At 45.2% G+C, this 13,459-nt stretch overlaps 1 protein-coding gene across 1 annotated transcript in view; it reads left to right on the top strand.

Moving 5' to 3' along the window:
- LAMA3 (laminin subunit alpha 3) overlaps positions 1-13,459 on the top strand; it is a 1,062,926-nt gene that overhangs the window by 286,010 nt on the left and 763,457 nt on the right. The gene's annotated exons all lie outside the window — the stretch shown is intronic.

The raw sequence follows: 13,459 nt of genomic DNA, 5'->3' as shown, positions 1-13,459 counted from the left end.
AAAAACTTAAGAATATGGAGGTGGCTCCAGTAGCAGTCTTAACACCCCTACCTGCTGATGAGAATGTGGAGAATGTAGAGCTATTGCAAGAACCCCGACAAGACTTGGGTGGATGCTGACAACGGGGCTCAAGTGGAAACGAGCCCCCCGGTATGCTCTATACCAACAACAGGGGATCCTGATAAAAATATAGGTAATGTGATTAATACACCTATGGCAGCTACCGAGACGACAGCAATGGCCTTAGAAGGGGTGATGGAGCAGCCAGTCGAACTCGAATCCGAAGCTCCTTCCCACGCTACAGATCTTGGCTGCTTGAGCGATCATCAAGCGGGATCAGAGGTTCCGCTCCTCTCAACCATAGGCGAGCCAATGGAGGAGAATGATGTGGTTTCTTTCCCGGGGGATCAAATCCAAGTTCAAGGCCAAGGCCAAGATCGGAGGGCAGTAAACAACAATCAGAGCAGCATAATTGATGGGGTTAAGGATAAGGAGAAAGAGAAAGAGAAAGAAAAGACCCCCAGTGAGTGTTTTTTCTCTGTGACCGAGGAGGCTGACTGGTCAGTCGATGAGGAGGATGAGCTCCACAGTTCTGATATCGATGGCAGCAACGTAGAATCAGAAAGTGATCCGGAAGGGGATCCGCCTATGACCGTTAAAACAATGTTCTCTCAAAAAGGTCAAAAAGGTCAAAAAGATCAAGCTGAGTTAACATGGGATCATTCCCCTACTACTTTACTACAAGGTAATATAAATCAGGCGGCGTGCTCTATGCAGGATCCGGATGCCTTACAGCCGATACAGGATACTACACAAATCTCAATGATCTCAATGATGACAATGATGAAAACAATTCATCAAGGCATTACAGCACATCGTGAGGAGACTAGATCAGACAGTCTTAAGGCCCAAGCCACTATGAGGAAGATGAAAGGAGTGGTCAGAAAGCTTTCGAAAGCTTGTGAGAACGTAGGAGACAGGGTTGTAAATCTGGAAGAGAGGATAGTCGCCACTGAAGCAGAGGTGGCAACAGCATCAAGGAAAGTGGAGTCCCTAGATACACAAGCACAGGATGTCCAGTGGAAACTGGAGGACTTAGAAAATAGACTAAGAAGGAACAATCTTAGAGTCCTAGGAATCCCGGAAGGATGTGAGGGGCAAGATGCCAAGGCCTTCATCATTAAAATCTTCGAGAAAGCTTTCCCAGATGTAGCTGGGTGGAATTGGACTACCGAAATTCAGAGGGCACACCGAATACCATTTAAGCTGAGGCAGAACGCCAGAGCAGATGATAAGCCAAGAGCGATCCTAGTATATATTGGGAACTTTCTGCTTCGTCAATCTATCGCAGAAAAAGCAAGACCAGACTCTAAGAAGGCCTTCGAGGGGGGGCTTTTCTTCGTAAGGCCAGACTTTTGCCACACTACCGTGGAACGGCGGTGGAGATTAAGACAGTTAATCAAACCTTTTCAGGATAAAAAGATGCAGGTGTACCTTATCAACCCCGCTCAGCTCAAAGTAATCCATCAGGGAAAGACTATATATTTCTCTTCAGAAATTAAAGCTCGGGACTATTTAAATTCAGTATAGTATTGATCAATGTGTAAGGAGTAACCCTTTAATTTAATAAGTCCCGGGGAGGTAGAATAGCGTTTGACAGGGGCTTTCTGAGGGCAATATACGATTTTCAAAGGTTTGGGTTTGGGTTTTTGGTTTGTTTTTCGGGTTTGTTTCTTGTAAATTTCACGGGAGGGGAAGGGGGGTTTCCAAATTAATTTCTTTGCTTGGATAAGGAGCCCACTGCTACGCTGCATCCATCACACGCACAGACCTAGTCTGCGCGCTCCTTCAGGGTGGGGGTCAGGGTCAGGGGTGGGTTCAGGGGGGGGAATAGTGTGGGGTGGGACGGTGGGACAGGGGGGGATGAAAGCAAAAAAAAAAAAGAAAGTTCATGCAGCTAAAGTGTATAGTGGTACGAATGAAACAATGACAATGACAATGATAAAGGTGCCTTATTCGCATGATTTGTTCAGAAGAATAGTTGATCGGATAGACCAATGGCTACGTCTCTTGCAGGGGTATGTCTAAGTTAAATGTTGTAAGTCTTAACATAGGTGGTTTGAATAATTGGAAAAAAAGGTGCAGGCTGGAGGAATATATTAAAATAATTAGGGCCGATATTTTATGCCTACAAGAAACCCACCTACCTTGGAAAAAAAGACACTGGTTAAATGTAAGGGGGTATGAAATTCTATCTTGCTCCTCACAAACATCAACGATAAAAGGGGTAGCAATCATTGGCAGGGCAGGGTTGGGGGGGGCTAAAAGATGTAAGGCCGATATATCTGGAAGATGGGCAATATGCGAGATGAACATAGGCATCACTATATGTTCAATATATGGTTCCAACCTTGACGACCCAGCAGTGATGGATTATTTAGAGCTGGAGCTAACTAATTGGCCAGCACCAATAGTGATCTGCGGGGATCTAAATATCTCAGCAGATTTTATAAATGGTAATGTATATACAGGTCGTAAGCCACGGGTATTTAAAGCAGTATCTTCTGTAATACAATCTCACGGGTTGATAGATGTCTGGGGAAGTTTAAAGAAGGACAACCCGGGGTTCACTTATTTTTCACATCCTTTCAATAAATATACTAAATTGGACTATTTTATGATAACAGCTAACTATCTTTCTAATGTGGAAATAGCAAGGTTACCTAAGTTAATATCGGACCATAATCCCCTTGTCCTAACAATTGCCATTAATAAGCAAGGGAAAGAAGTCAGACCTTGGACTTTTGACAGGAAGCTTTTAGCGGACAATAATTATATATCGCACTTAAAAGCTTGGTCTCAATCATTCTTTGATGCAAACAGATACAGTGCTTCCCGCATTTCTGTTTGGGACAGTTTTAAAGCAGGTTTGAGAGGGGAGACAATTAGCTACACCGGCCGAATGTGGAATAGCACCAAGATAGAGAGGGAACGTCTGCTGAGCAGGCTGGCCGACGCAGAGGAACAACATAGGAAAGATGTATGTCAGGGGACTCAGAGTAATACAAGCTTAGAACGGCTGAATAGCATTAAGGCCGAAATTCAGAGACAGTTGGCAAAAAAAGCTGCTGCAGTATATCAAACCCATAGGGCTGGAATGTATGAAACAGGAGAAAGTGCAGGTAGGGTCCTAGCCCTGAGGATAAGGCAGGCTGTATCAAGGAATATTATAACTGAAATAAAGGAAGGGGACCAAACTTATAAGAAGCCAGAGGAGATCCTTGATGTCTTTGGTAGATTCTATCAAGAATTATATAAAGAAGATTCAGAAATGGATGAGTCGGGTATATGCTGGCCTGAAATGGGCACTAAACTTACTCCCAGTGAGAGAGAGACACTGGAACGAAGCATAACTATAGAAGAACTATCCAAGGCATTACAGGATTTAGCAACTGGCAAGGCAGCAGGCCCTGATGCTATACCCCTGGAGGTCTATAGATGTTTGAGCGAAGAAACAACACCTCTGCTTCTGGACCTATTTAACGGGGTCATGAACACCGGGGTTATCCCGGAATCTTGGACCGAAACTAATAGTGTGGTCTTCCACAAGAAGGGGAAACCTAAAGATAGCCCCGGTTCGTACAGGCCAATATCGCTAATCAACAGCGACAATAAATTGTATGCGAAAATCATGGCGACGAGGCTGGGTAGGATCATCGGGACCCTGGTCTCCCCCTGGCAGCATGGTTTCGTCCCAGGCAGAGGCACGACCGACCATATAAGGAGAGCCATTACATTATTTGACATACACGCTGCCGAGGGGGGGAGGGTCGCGATGACCCTCCTCGACGCAGAAAAAGCATTTGATCGCATCAGGTGGAGCTTTCTGTGGAAAGTGATGGGAGATAGAGGTTTTGGTCCTAGATTCTTGCAGGCAATTCGGGCTATGTACCATAATCCAACGGCTAGCATTCATCTTATGGGCGAGCACTCGGGGAAGATCCACATATCAAGAGGCACGCGACAGGGGTGCCCGTGCTCGCCCATTCTCTTTGCACTGTATATCGATCCTTTAATAACTCTTTTAATGAATAGTAAAATCAAGCCAGTTGTCACTAATGGATTTCAAACAAAGGTTCACGCCTATGCGGACGATGTTGCCATAATAACCACGGATCCCGATAGTGCATTGACGGAAATAGTTAAAATTACTTCTGAATTTGGCAGATTATCCGGATATCGCCTGAATGTAGCCAAGACGCAGGTATTATGTACCAGCAATATAACTAAAATGGATAATAGATATATGGACTCAGTAGTTTACTTAGGCATCTCAATTAATGCTCAGCCAAGGGATATCATTAAAGATAACTTTGAACCATTATTGGTAAAGATTAAACAGGACCTAAGAAGAATAGACAAGCTCCACCTATCAATTATAGGAAGGGCTAATGTCATAAAAATGACTATTTTTCCCAAGATTTTATATAAACTTAGGTCCATACCATTTAGAATAGATGACACAACGATTAAGGAAATGGAGTCCATCTTTATGAACTTTGTATGGCACTACGGCAAGGTCAGGAGATCTAATACATTTTTGTCCCTTTCTCAGGAAAAGGGTGGGCTGGGATTACCTAATCTCAGGTTTTACAACTGGGCTTGCCTTCTCACAGGGATGTCGGTACTCTTCTTCCCTGAGGACATTAGGTATAGTCAGGGAGATATCCCCTCTATCTACCATCTGGCACTCGGGAGTGAAGTATACGGGATACTGTCAAGGAATCATGACAAGCGCTTTTTTAAGACATTCGGCTATAAGGTATTAGAAGATATCTGGGGGATATGGTCTTCTATAAATAAAAATCAGAATATCCCAAGATATAATCAGCATACTATATTGTGGAACTCAGATCTATTTCCGCACTTAAGTGAGGATGGTCCTTGGAAACACTGGGAAAGGCAGGGAATCACTACACTTGGCCAGGTAATGATAAAAGACGTTTGTAGGCCCCTCGAATTGCTGAGAACACGATTCTCACTATTAGGTGGTCAAGAATTCAAGTATATGCAGCTGGTTAATATAATTAAATCAAAAAGACCTTGCTTGAATATATCTAAAGGATGCGCTCTACTAGATTATATGAAAGGCGGTGGTTGTAGAATTAAGGAATTTTATGGGCTATTTATGAAGAGTCTTCCCGATGACTTGATCAAGACAGAGGAAAGCTGGGCCTCTAAATTGCATGATCCAGACATCGATCTTGATAGAGTAATTGCAATGGATAAGAGGTTTCTGCGATCATCAAATCTAAGAGCACAGCATTTTAAGACCCTGTTCAACTTATACTATACACCAGCTAAATTGTTTGAATGGGGTAAGAGATCAGATCATAACTGTCCCAGGTGTGGTAATGGGCCAGCGGATTTATTGCATATGTTTTGTAATTGTGGAAAGTTGGAACCCATTAAAAAGGAAATTGAAAAGTTTTTAGAGGGGCTGCTAGTTGTCAGAATAGACCTATCCCCTACTCTTTTAATACTTGGTTGTGACGCAAAGTTGGGTCTGAGTATAGAGATAGAGGCGCTGGTTTTCATATCAACAGCCGTTTTCAGGATACTAGTTGCTGCCGCTTGGAAGGATGTTGAACCCCCAACCTTTGAAATGTGGATCTGTAGGCTGTTAGGGATTCACAATATTGAGTCAGAACTGTATGCCCTCAAAGGAATTAAATCTAGAGAAATGGGCCTACGGATATGGGCACCAGTGGCTAGGTGGAGGAAGTCCAGGTGTGGCACTCTATAGTTTATATTGTGGGTTGGCGCTGTTTATGATTCTAAATGGCTCATTCAACCCCGCCCTTCCTTTAATTGTCTCTGCTTGTAAATACTGCCTCCTGCTATTGGTTGTATCTACTGTATGTACTATGTGTATTTATGTATTTATCTATATATATACTTATTTATTACATATTGCTGTTTTAATGTACACTATGCTGCTATGAACTTTCAATAAATAAAATAAAAAATAAAAAAAAAGAGAGATTTTTCCCTTGATCTGATATGCAAGCGGTGTGGCTGGAAATGGCACTATGCACGTATGTGCAGTCAATCTGACTACTCATACAAATTCAAACCTAAGGTTAATGTTGTACAACATGCCAATGAGGTCAAGCAAAGTATGGATAGGGTGCTCGTTGTGGATGACACCTTTAAAAGTGTAGTGGCTGGTTTTTGCCAAGACTCTCCTAGATTGGTATGACCCACTGCCATCTTTAATGGTGTGGTAAGAATGTTACTTTGATGGTGGATTCTGGGCCAATGTTCACTATTATTCCGGAATCTCTCTTTCAAGCCACGTGGGAGGGGGTTTATTTATTGGACAAAGATATCAATCCGGTGGGTTATCAGAGTCAATCCATTGATATTCTAGGTTATATGTATGGTTTCATTATCTTTGGCACAAGAAGCACCCACGGGAATGCCTATGTTGCTAAAGATGGCCCCCCAATGCTTGGATGAATGCATAAATCTGATCTGCATATTGTCATTGACCCAAGGTCCCCTAACCAAATCATGGTCGCTCAAGATAATATTCAGGTCCAGCACATCTTACAAGATGCCCACAGTGTGTTTGAAGATAGACTTGGGTGTGTTAAAAATTATCAGCATAAAATTATCCTGAAACCTGACACATGTCCTGTACAACACAAGCTCAGGAAAGTTACTTTGTCTGTGAGGTAAGGTCTCCAAGATCTCTTACAAGATTTACTAAAGTCTGGCGTCATTGAACTTGTGGAGGCTTCTGCTTGGATTTCTCTGGTTGTTCTGACACTCAAATCCCATGGTCGCCTCCGATACTGCATTGATCCCAGGTCATTGAATCGTGACATTGTCACAGACACTTTCCCACTCCCTAACATAAACAAACTTTTGCAATCCATGGGTGGTGGTAAGTACTTCTCCAAGATTGATTTGAGATCAAGCTACACCCTGATTCCAAATCACTTACAGTGTTACAGGGAAAGTGGTCCCAGTATGAACAATTTAACAGCACAAATATTTAAACTAAATTTAAAGTAAAAATCAATAAGACGCTTAGGAAGAGGGATGTTGTTTAGTCACATCCTCATCAAAGCACATATATGACAAACAACCATCTCAATATAGATATACAATGTGCCCAGAGCCCAGAGGAAAGGGGGGGAGGGTGGGGTAGGTAAGTGGTTTTGTGAGGATTGGGGTTGGTCGTGGGTGTTTTAAAGATCCAATGAGCTCACAGAATGCATTGTTGACATCACAAAGGTTTATTCAAAAGAACAATTTTGCACCTAGGCCATACAATAGAACACAGTAATAATAATCTGTTGTTCAAGGATAGGTCATGTTGTAATAGTCGACGTTTCGACCCCTGCCTGTTTTAGGTTAATTTCCCTTACTACGGGGTCTTCCTCAGGACTAGGATTGGTGGAAATGGTGAGATGGGGCACCAAAAGAGCGCCTAATTGCTGGCGTTGATTTCAAGAGGGGGGCCCGTAGGTTCACAGTGAGCAGAGAGCGAGATATCACCTCTCTGCAGGGTGGTCAAATACATTCAGCCGCCAATAATTCAAACATGTCGGCCTCACCGTGTGATTAAAATGAAGGTCCGCCCGTGGTTGAGTTGCGGGAGCAGGACTGGTCGCTTGGAACAGATCACTTACAGCATTTATAACTACAGAAGGCACCTTCCAGTTCACCCCTATGACGTTCGGGCTAGCCTCAGTGGCGAGTGTCTTTCAAAGGATGATGTCCGATATGTTTAAGGGGTTGGGTAGCGTAGTGTACTTCCAGGATGACATACTGGTGTCTGGGGGTACGAATGAGCAACACAATGCCACTCTCAGACAAGTTTTGTGGAAGCTGGAGCAGGCAGGGCTTACTGTCAACAAATAAAAATGCCAGTTTTTGACGGATCAGGTTGATTAGTTGGGGTACTCTATTTCCAGTGGAGGGATTGCTCCTAAGAAGAACTTATTAGATGCCATCAAAAATGCCCCTGCCCCCAAAGACAAAGACCAGCTCAGTACTTTTCTTGGCCTTGCCGAGTATTATTCCAAATGTGTGCGTTATTTTGCTGATATGTCTGAGCCATTGATGAAGCTGGTGCGCAAAAGTTGCAGATATGAGTGGGAAAAGGAACAACATGTTTACTTTTCAAATATCAACTCTCAAATTTGCAATACTGGCATTCTGTCTCCCTTCAGTACCTCGTGCAAGTCCTATCTTACCACTGATGCCAGTCTTATTGGCATTGGTGTAGTGTTGTCTCAGAACCAGCGTGGTACTGACAGAACGATTTCCTTTCCTTTGAGAACTCTCACCCAGGCTGAAAGGAATCATTCTGTTATAGAGCGCAAAGCTCTTCCTGCAGCCTGGGGAGTGGAGTATTTCAGAGTATACTTGTGGAGGTCCAGGTTTGTTCTAAGGACTGACCACAAGCCTTTAATGAAGATGTTGTCTGCGGGTGATGCTGGGAAGGGGTCAGCACGCCAAGCCTGGTTTGCTGCTAGACTGCAGGAGTACTTATACAACATTGTGTTCATCCATGGTTGGAAGAACTTTCAGGCTGACTGTTTGTCTTGCATGTCACTTGACTGGGAAGTTGTTGACAAGGATGTAGTAGACAAACTTGAAAGGGAGCAAGCTGTTGCCTTCATTTTTTTTTTTTTTTAAAAGACCTTTATTGTCCAACATACAGTGTACACAGCGTTGTAGCTAACAACCCAGCCGGGCCAGCTGCAGGTAATGAACAGTGTGTTAGGAAGGGCACGTGAACACAGCTTCAAGGCCGACAACCCTGGGGTCCGGCAGCGTATACCAACATGTCACATAACACCGTAATCATGCACTTATGTTGTGTCAAGTGAGTGTGTGGTCTATGGTTTTTCTTTATATAGTCAGTGGACCAAAGTAGCTGTGCCGAACCCGCCCTCGTCACCAGCAACGGTGGCAGCCGAACCCACTATTTCATACGTGTGTCATCGGTGAGTATCTCAATGTGGGTCAACATTCAGACGGATATGGTGTCATATGAATGAGTGACGAGGGTGTTCAGCGTCTAAGCGCGTTTGGGGCGCAAGACCGCCTTGGTCGCCCATTCCGTTGGACATAGCTGTTCTGTATCGTAGCGTCCAGGTGTGGTGCTGAAGCCTTAGCCGTCACGTCCGAGGGCGCCTCGTGGTGTAAAATGGTATGAAACATGGAGTTGTATGTGGACGGACATGGTCTAAGGGGAGATAAAACCAAATCAATAACGAACTACAAAAAAGGAACATGAGTTTTGCGGGAGGTAGGTGGGGGTAGTTGTGTGCAGAGTTTGCCATATCACTGAGAGGGGGGTCGGAATCAATGTGCCAGCCGTGTCCCGCGGGGTAGGCGGACGGGAGACCGGGGGGGGGGGGAAAGTTCAGGCTGTCTGTGTGGCGGAGCTATTAGGGGGGGGGTCTGCGAGTGTTTAGTGGGTGTGGCAGTCCGGTGTGATGCCCGGGCTCTTGTTGTAGCGCCGCATCTGGCTGCGTGCTTCCGGGAGTGGGGCTAGCAGTCGTCAGTGTGAATCAGTTAAGCACACGGCAAACGGCGGGCAGAGCCAAACGATCGGTTGGGTGGTGTATGTTGCATCGTGTGCGGTTTGCAGGAGTCTATATCGGGGAGTGGGGGGGGCGGCACATAATTCTTCACGTAATTCCCTGTTCCGTACATTTCTGTAGGAAGGAGTGCAGTACGTCCTCCCACTGTTGTGCGATGGGAAATTTTCTAAGCCCTGCTGTCTCCTCCCGCTTCAGGACAGAGCTCTCAGAAGCTGTTGCCTTCATGCATGATGTTTGTGAGTGCAGTTTGGGTGCTTTTTCCAGAGCACAGTGGATCGAGGCTATGCACTGCACTCTGATCCTGTTTTACAAGATGTCGTTGCTTTGATCAAGAAAGGTGTTCCTCGTGAGAGTATGGTACCTGTAGCTGGTAGGCCATTTTGGAAACTGCTCGATGAGTTGTCTCTCAATGGGCATGATGTTGTCATGAGAGGAAAGTGGTTTGTGCCCCCATGTGGGCTCAGGTCACATATTTGTAAGCTTGCACATGGAGGCCACTTAGGCCAAAGCATGACCATCAGAAGGATAAAGCAGGAATTCTGTTGGCCTGCCATGTATGACCGAATCAGAAGTTCGGTTGATAATTGTAATTTGTGAAAAGAGAGCGAAAAAAGGCTTAAGGTTGGTTCTCAGAATCGCATGGGTCAAATTACTGATCCTGGCAAAGCATGGCACACTATTTGTCTTGATTTTATTGGCCCGCTATCGGAGCTCCCGCTAGACATGCGCTTCTCATCTGTAGTTGTTGATGTCCATTCAAGATGGCTCCATGTTACATTTTTGAGAAATGTCACTACGAGTTCCACTGTAGCTATGTTGGAAGCTTTGTTTTTGTATGAAGGTGTTCCACATGTTTTACTAACTGACAATGGTATGCAGCTCACCTCAGGAGAGATGTGTTGTTTCCTGAAGAAGTGTGGTGTTAAACATTTATGCACATCTCTTTATAACCCCATGGGTAAAGGAATTGTGGAGAGGGCCAACAGGTTAGTCAAAATCTCCATTCAACTCGCCTTAGCCAATGGTCTTGCTCCTAGGCGCCTCATTGAGGACATGCTCTTGGCCTACTGCAACCACAGTACACAGTGTCACTTGAAATCGCCTTTTCTGGTCATGAGAGGGTGCCTCCCAGGTTCTCGCTTGATACCCAACTGGTTAAAAGACTGGGTATTGTCTGGTAGTGAGCGTACCTTTGATGTTATTCCAACCCAATTTTCTGTGGGCGATTGGGTAAAGTTGAAGTCTGGCAGATTAAGAAATGGTCTCAGCAACTTCAAGGGTCCTTGCCGTGTCATTGGTGTATACTTTGTTGTTGTTGAAGGTGGTGAAAGTTGGAATTTGCGCAGAGTCGCTTTGTACCAGAAAGGTGGAGCAAGTGTGAAGCATATTGTTGATGATGGTGGGTGCTCTGGTGTAATGTTCATGCCTGATGAGCCTACTGAGTATGATTCTTTGCAATCCAAGCTCTTCGCTTTTTCCCCAAGGAGGGGGTGGAGGTCCTGTTGTGTTTTCGGATTCTAGTGAACATGGAAGTGAGCTCTGTGCCAGAGTCCGCAGACCACCTGCTTATCTTCAAGATTATGTCAGTCTGAATACGTTCCTTCTTCTGCATTCTTTTTGTGCTGTCTTTTAGGACTTTCCTTCTTTGTATTTCTCTTTTCTTTCCTTGTTTTTCTTTGCTTTCCTAAAGGGGAGGATGTGTTGTGATGCTAATTACCTTATCTTTTATCTTACCTGCTCTGGTATCCTGTCACGCACCTTACCTTAGTTGGAGTCTTCGCGCTCACCATGTTCTTTTAGAATGTATGGCTGACAGCACTCTACGATTGCCAGTTGCAGCTGGGTCGTTGAGGTGCTCGGATGCCAGGTTGTGCTTTCCAGTAAAGATCTTCACTTCTCTTCGTGCCTCCTAGTCTTCTTTGGACAGACGCGTCACAACATGCCCCTTGCACGCAGAACAGTGCATGAAAGGGCCGTTCCATGGGTGTTGTTGTGGGTGTTCCCACAAAACACCCACAGAGTCCCTTCCTGCACAAAAACAATTAAACCTGCAACACATGCTCCCTTGCAACATGACACAAGGGTGTTGCATTGGTGCACAGCTGCTGTTTGTGCGCCGGCGCAGGGAAGAAGGACGGGAATGCACTGTAATTTGTAGATACCGCGTATTCCTGCCCTTTTCTTTTGACACAGGGCAGAGCAGCAGGAAGGCTGTGTGTCATAAGTTTGTAAATGAGGCCCACAATATGCAGCATTAGAGCCAACTTATTAAGCAGCATGTTTAACTAATGCATTAGACATGGAAAGGGAAATCATGCAGTAAGAAAAAGCAACTATGAGGCACATGCGCTTGAAGGCAAATTATGCAATGCTTTTTATGACATTATTATCTGGCTATCAGCACTCTGACTGATTAGATCCTCCAGTACTACGAAATACATAGGGTTCTAAAGAAAGAAAACAAAGCATGTTCAACAGACCCCATTCAAAATGGTATTTATCAGCAATTAATAAGTTTGACTTGCATGGAAGCAGAGGAACGCTATTTGAAAAACTCTGGGGCATATTATCAAGGAAAGGCATTAAAATTATCGCTGCTTTAGCGGCAGGAAACTGCCGCTGAAGTGGCGATAATGGGCTTGATAATATGCCCATGTGAATTCCCAGAGAAGCCCAGGTTCACACCAGAACCTGGGCGGCCCCTCTGTTATAGTGGAGGATCGTCGCCAGGGCCTGACTGGCCATAGCGGGCACTGGGCGTTTCCCCAGTAGGCCGCTAGGGTGGGGGCAAGTTTTGGGCCACTGGGGAGCCGTTTTTGTTACCGGGGGTCGGCAGTATCGGCCCCCGGTAACAAAATCAGCCAAAACCGGCCCTCGCAAACTGCTCGGCTGCACTCCCCCTCAACCCAAGGGGGGCAGCTGAGCAGTTTGCCAGGGCCGGTTTCTGTTCCCAGTCCGGCCCTGAGCGTCGCCCCACTGAAATGCCCTCAGAGAGGAAAAATAAAATTGTAATGAAGTTGGGGAGAGGAGTTGGCCTGACTGCAAGGGCGGTTGACTTCAAATCTAGGGAACCTGGTTCGAGTCGCGGCAAGGACGCGCAACATCCTGTGATTCTGGGCAAATCACGTAATCTCCCCGTGCCTAGCAAAAATGAATGTGCCCTCATGTAATGCAACTGGTGCTCCTGTAAAGCACTCCGATACCTTCGGGTCAAGTTTGCGCTATATAAAACTCAGTAAAAAAAAAAAAGTAAATTCATTACCATTTTATTTTTCATCACCCCGTCCCTGCTGAATGGTGTAAGCGGCAGGGAGGAAGGTAGGCTGCTTTTGCACTTGTTTAAAGTGTGCACGTCTCTTTGGCCAGCCATCCTGCAATGGCCAGCCAGACATACGCACTTTAAATTTCTATTGCAGGCCTCCAGTGCGCTGTGGAGTGCCAAGACAGGCTGCTCCCTCCAAACAGGGTGCTGCTCTCATGCTTGTTAACAGCATAAGAGCACGCAAGAATTAGCTTGGGAGTCTGCCTCGAAGAGGGAAGACGATTGAGGATGTTGCGCACGTTGCAGGAAGGTAAGTGTGTTTTTTTGTGTTTTTTTTGTCCCTCCAGCCTGTCCATCCTCAGGACATGCCAGCCGCCACTGGGGGAAGGGTAGGATGTAGCCTTCGGTCCAGTATTCCTACACCTGGAAATCCAGGTGGCGATGCCTGCCCATCATTTTCTGACTTTGTTTGTAAATTGGGCCCATAATTTGATTGTGAATGGTGGCTGGAGCCAGTATTTATTTCAGCTGGTTCTGGAGACAATTAGTACTATAAACAAGTGAGGTG

This window comes from Lissotriton helveticus, chromosome 4_1, assembly GCF_964261635.1.
Source record: "Lissotriton helveticus chromosome 4_1, aLisHel1.1, whole genome shotgun sequence".
Classification (NCBI taxonomy): domain Eukaryota; kingdom Metazoa; phylum Chordata; class Amphibia; order Caudata; family Salamandridae; genus Lissotriton; species Lissotriton helveticus.
This window is presented reverse-complemented; position numbering and strand designations above follow the sequence as displayed.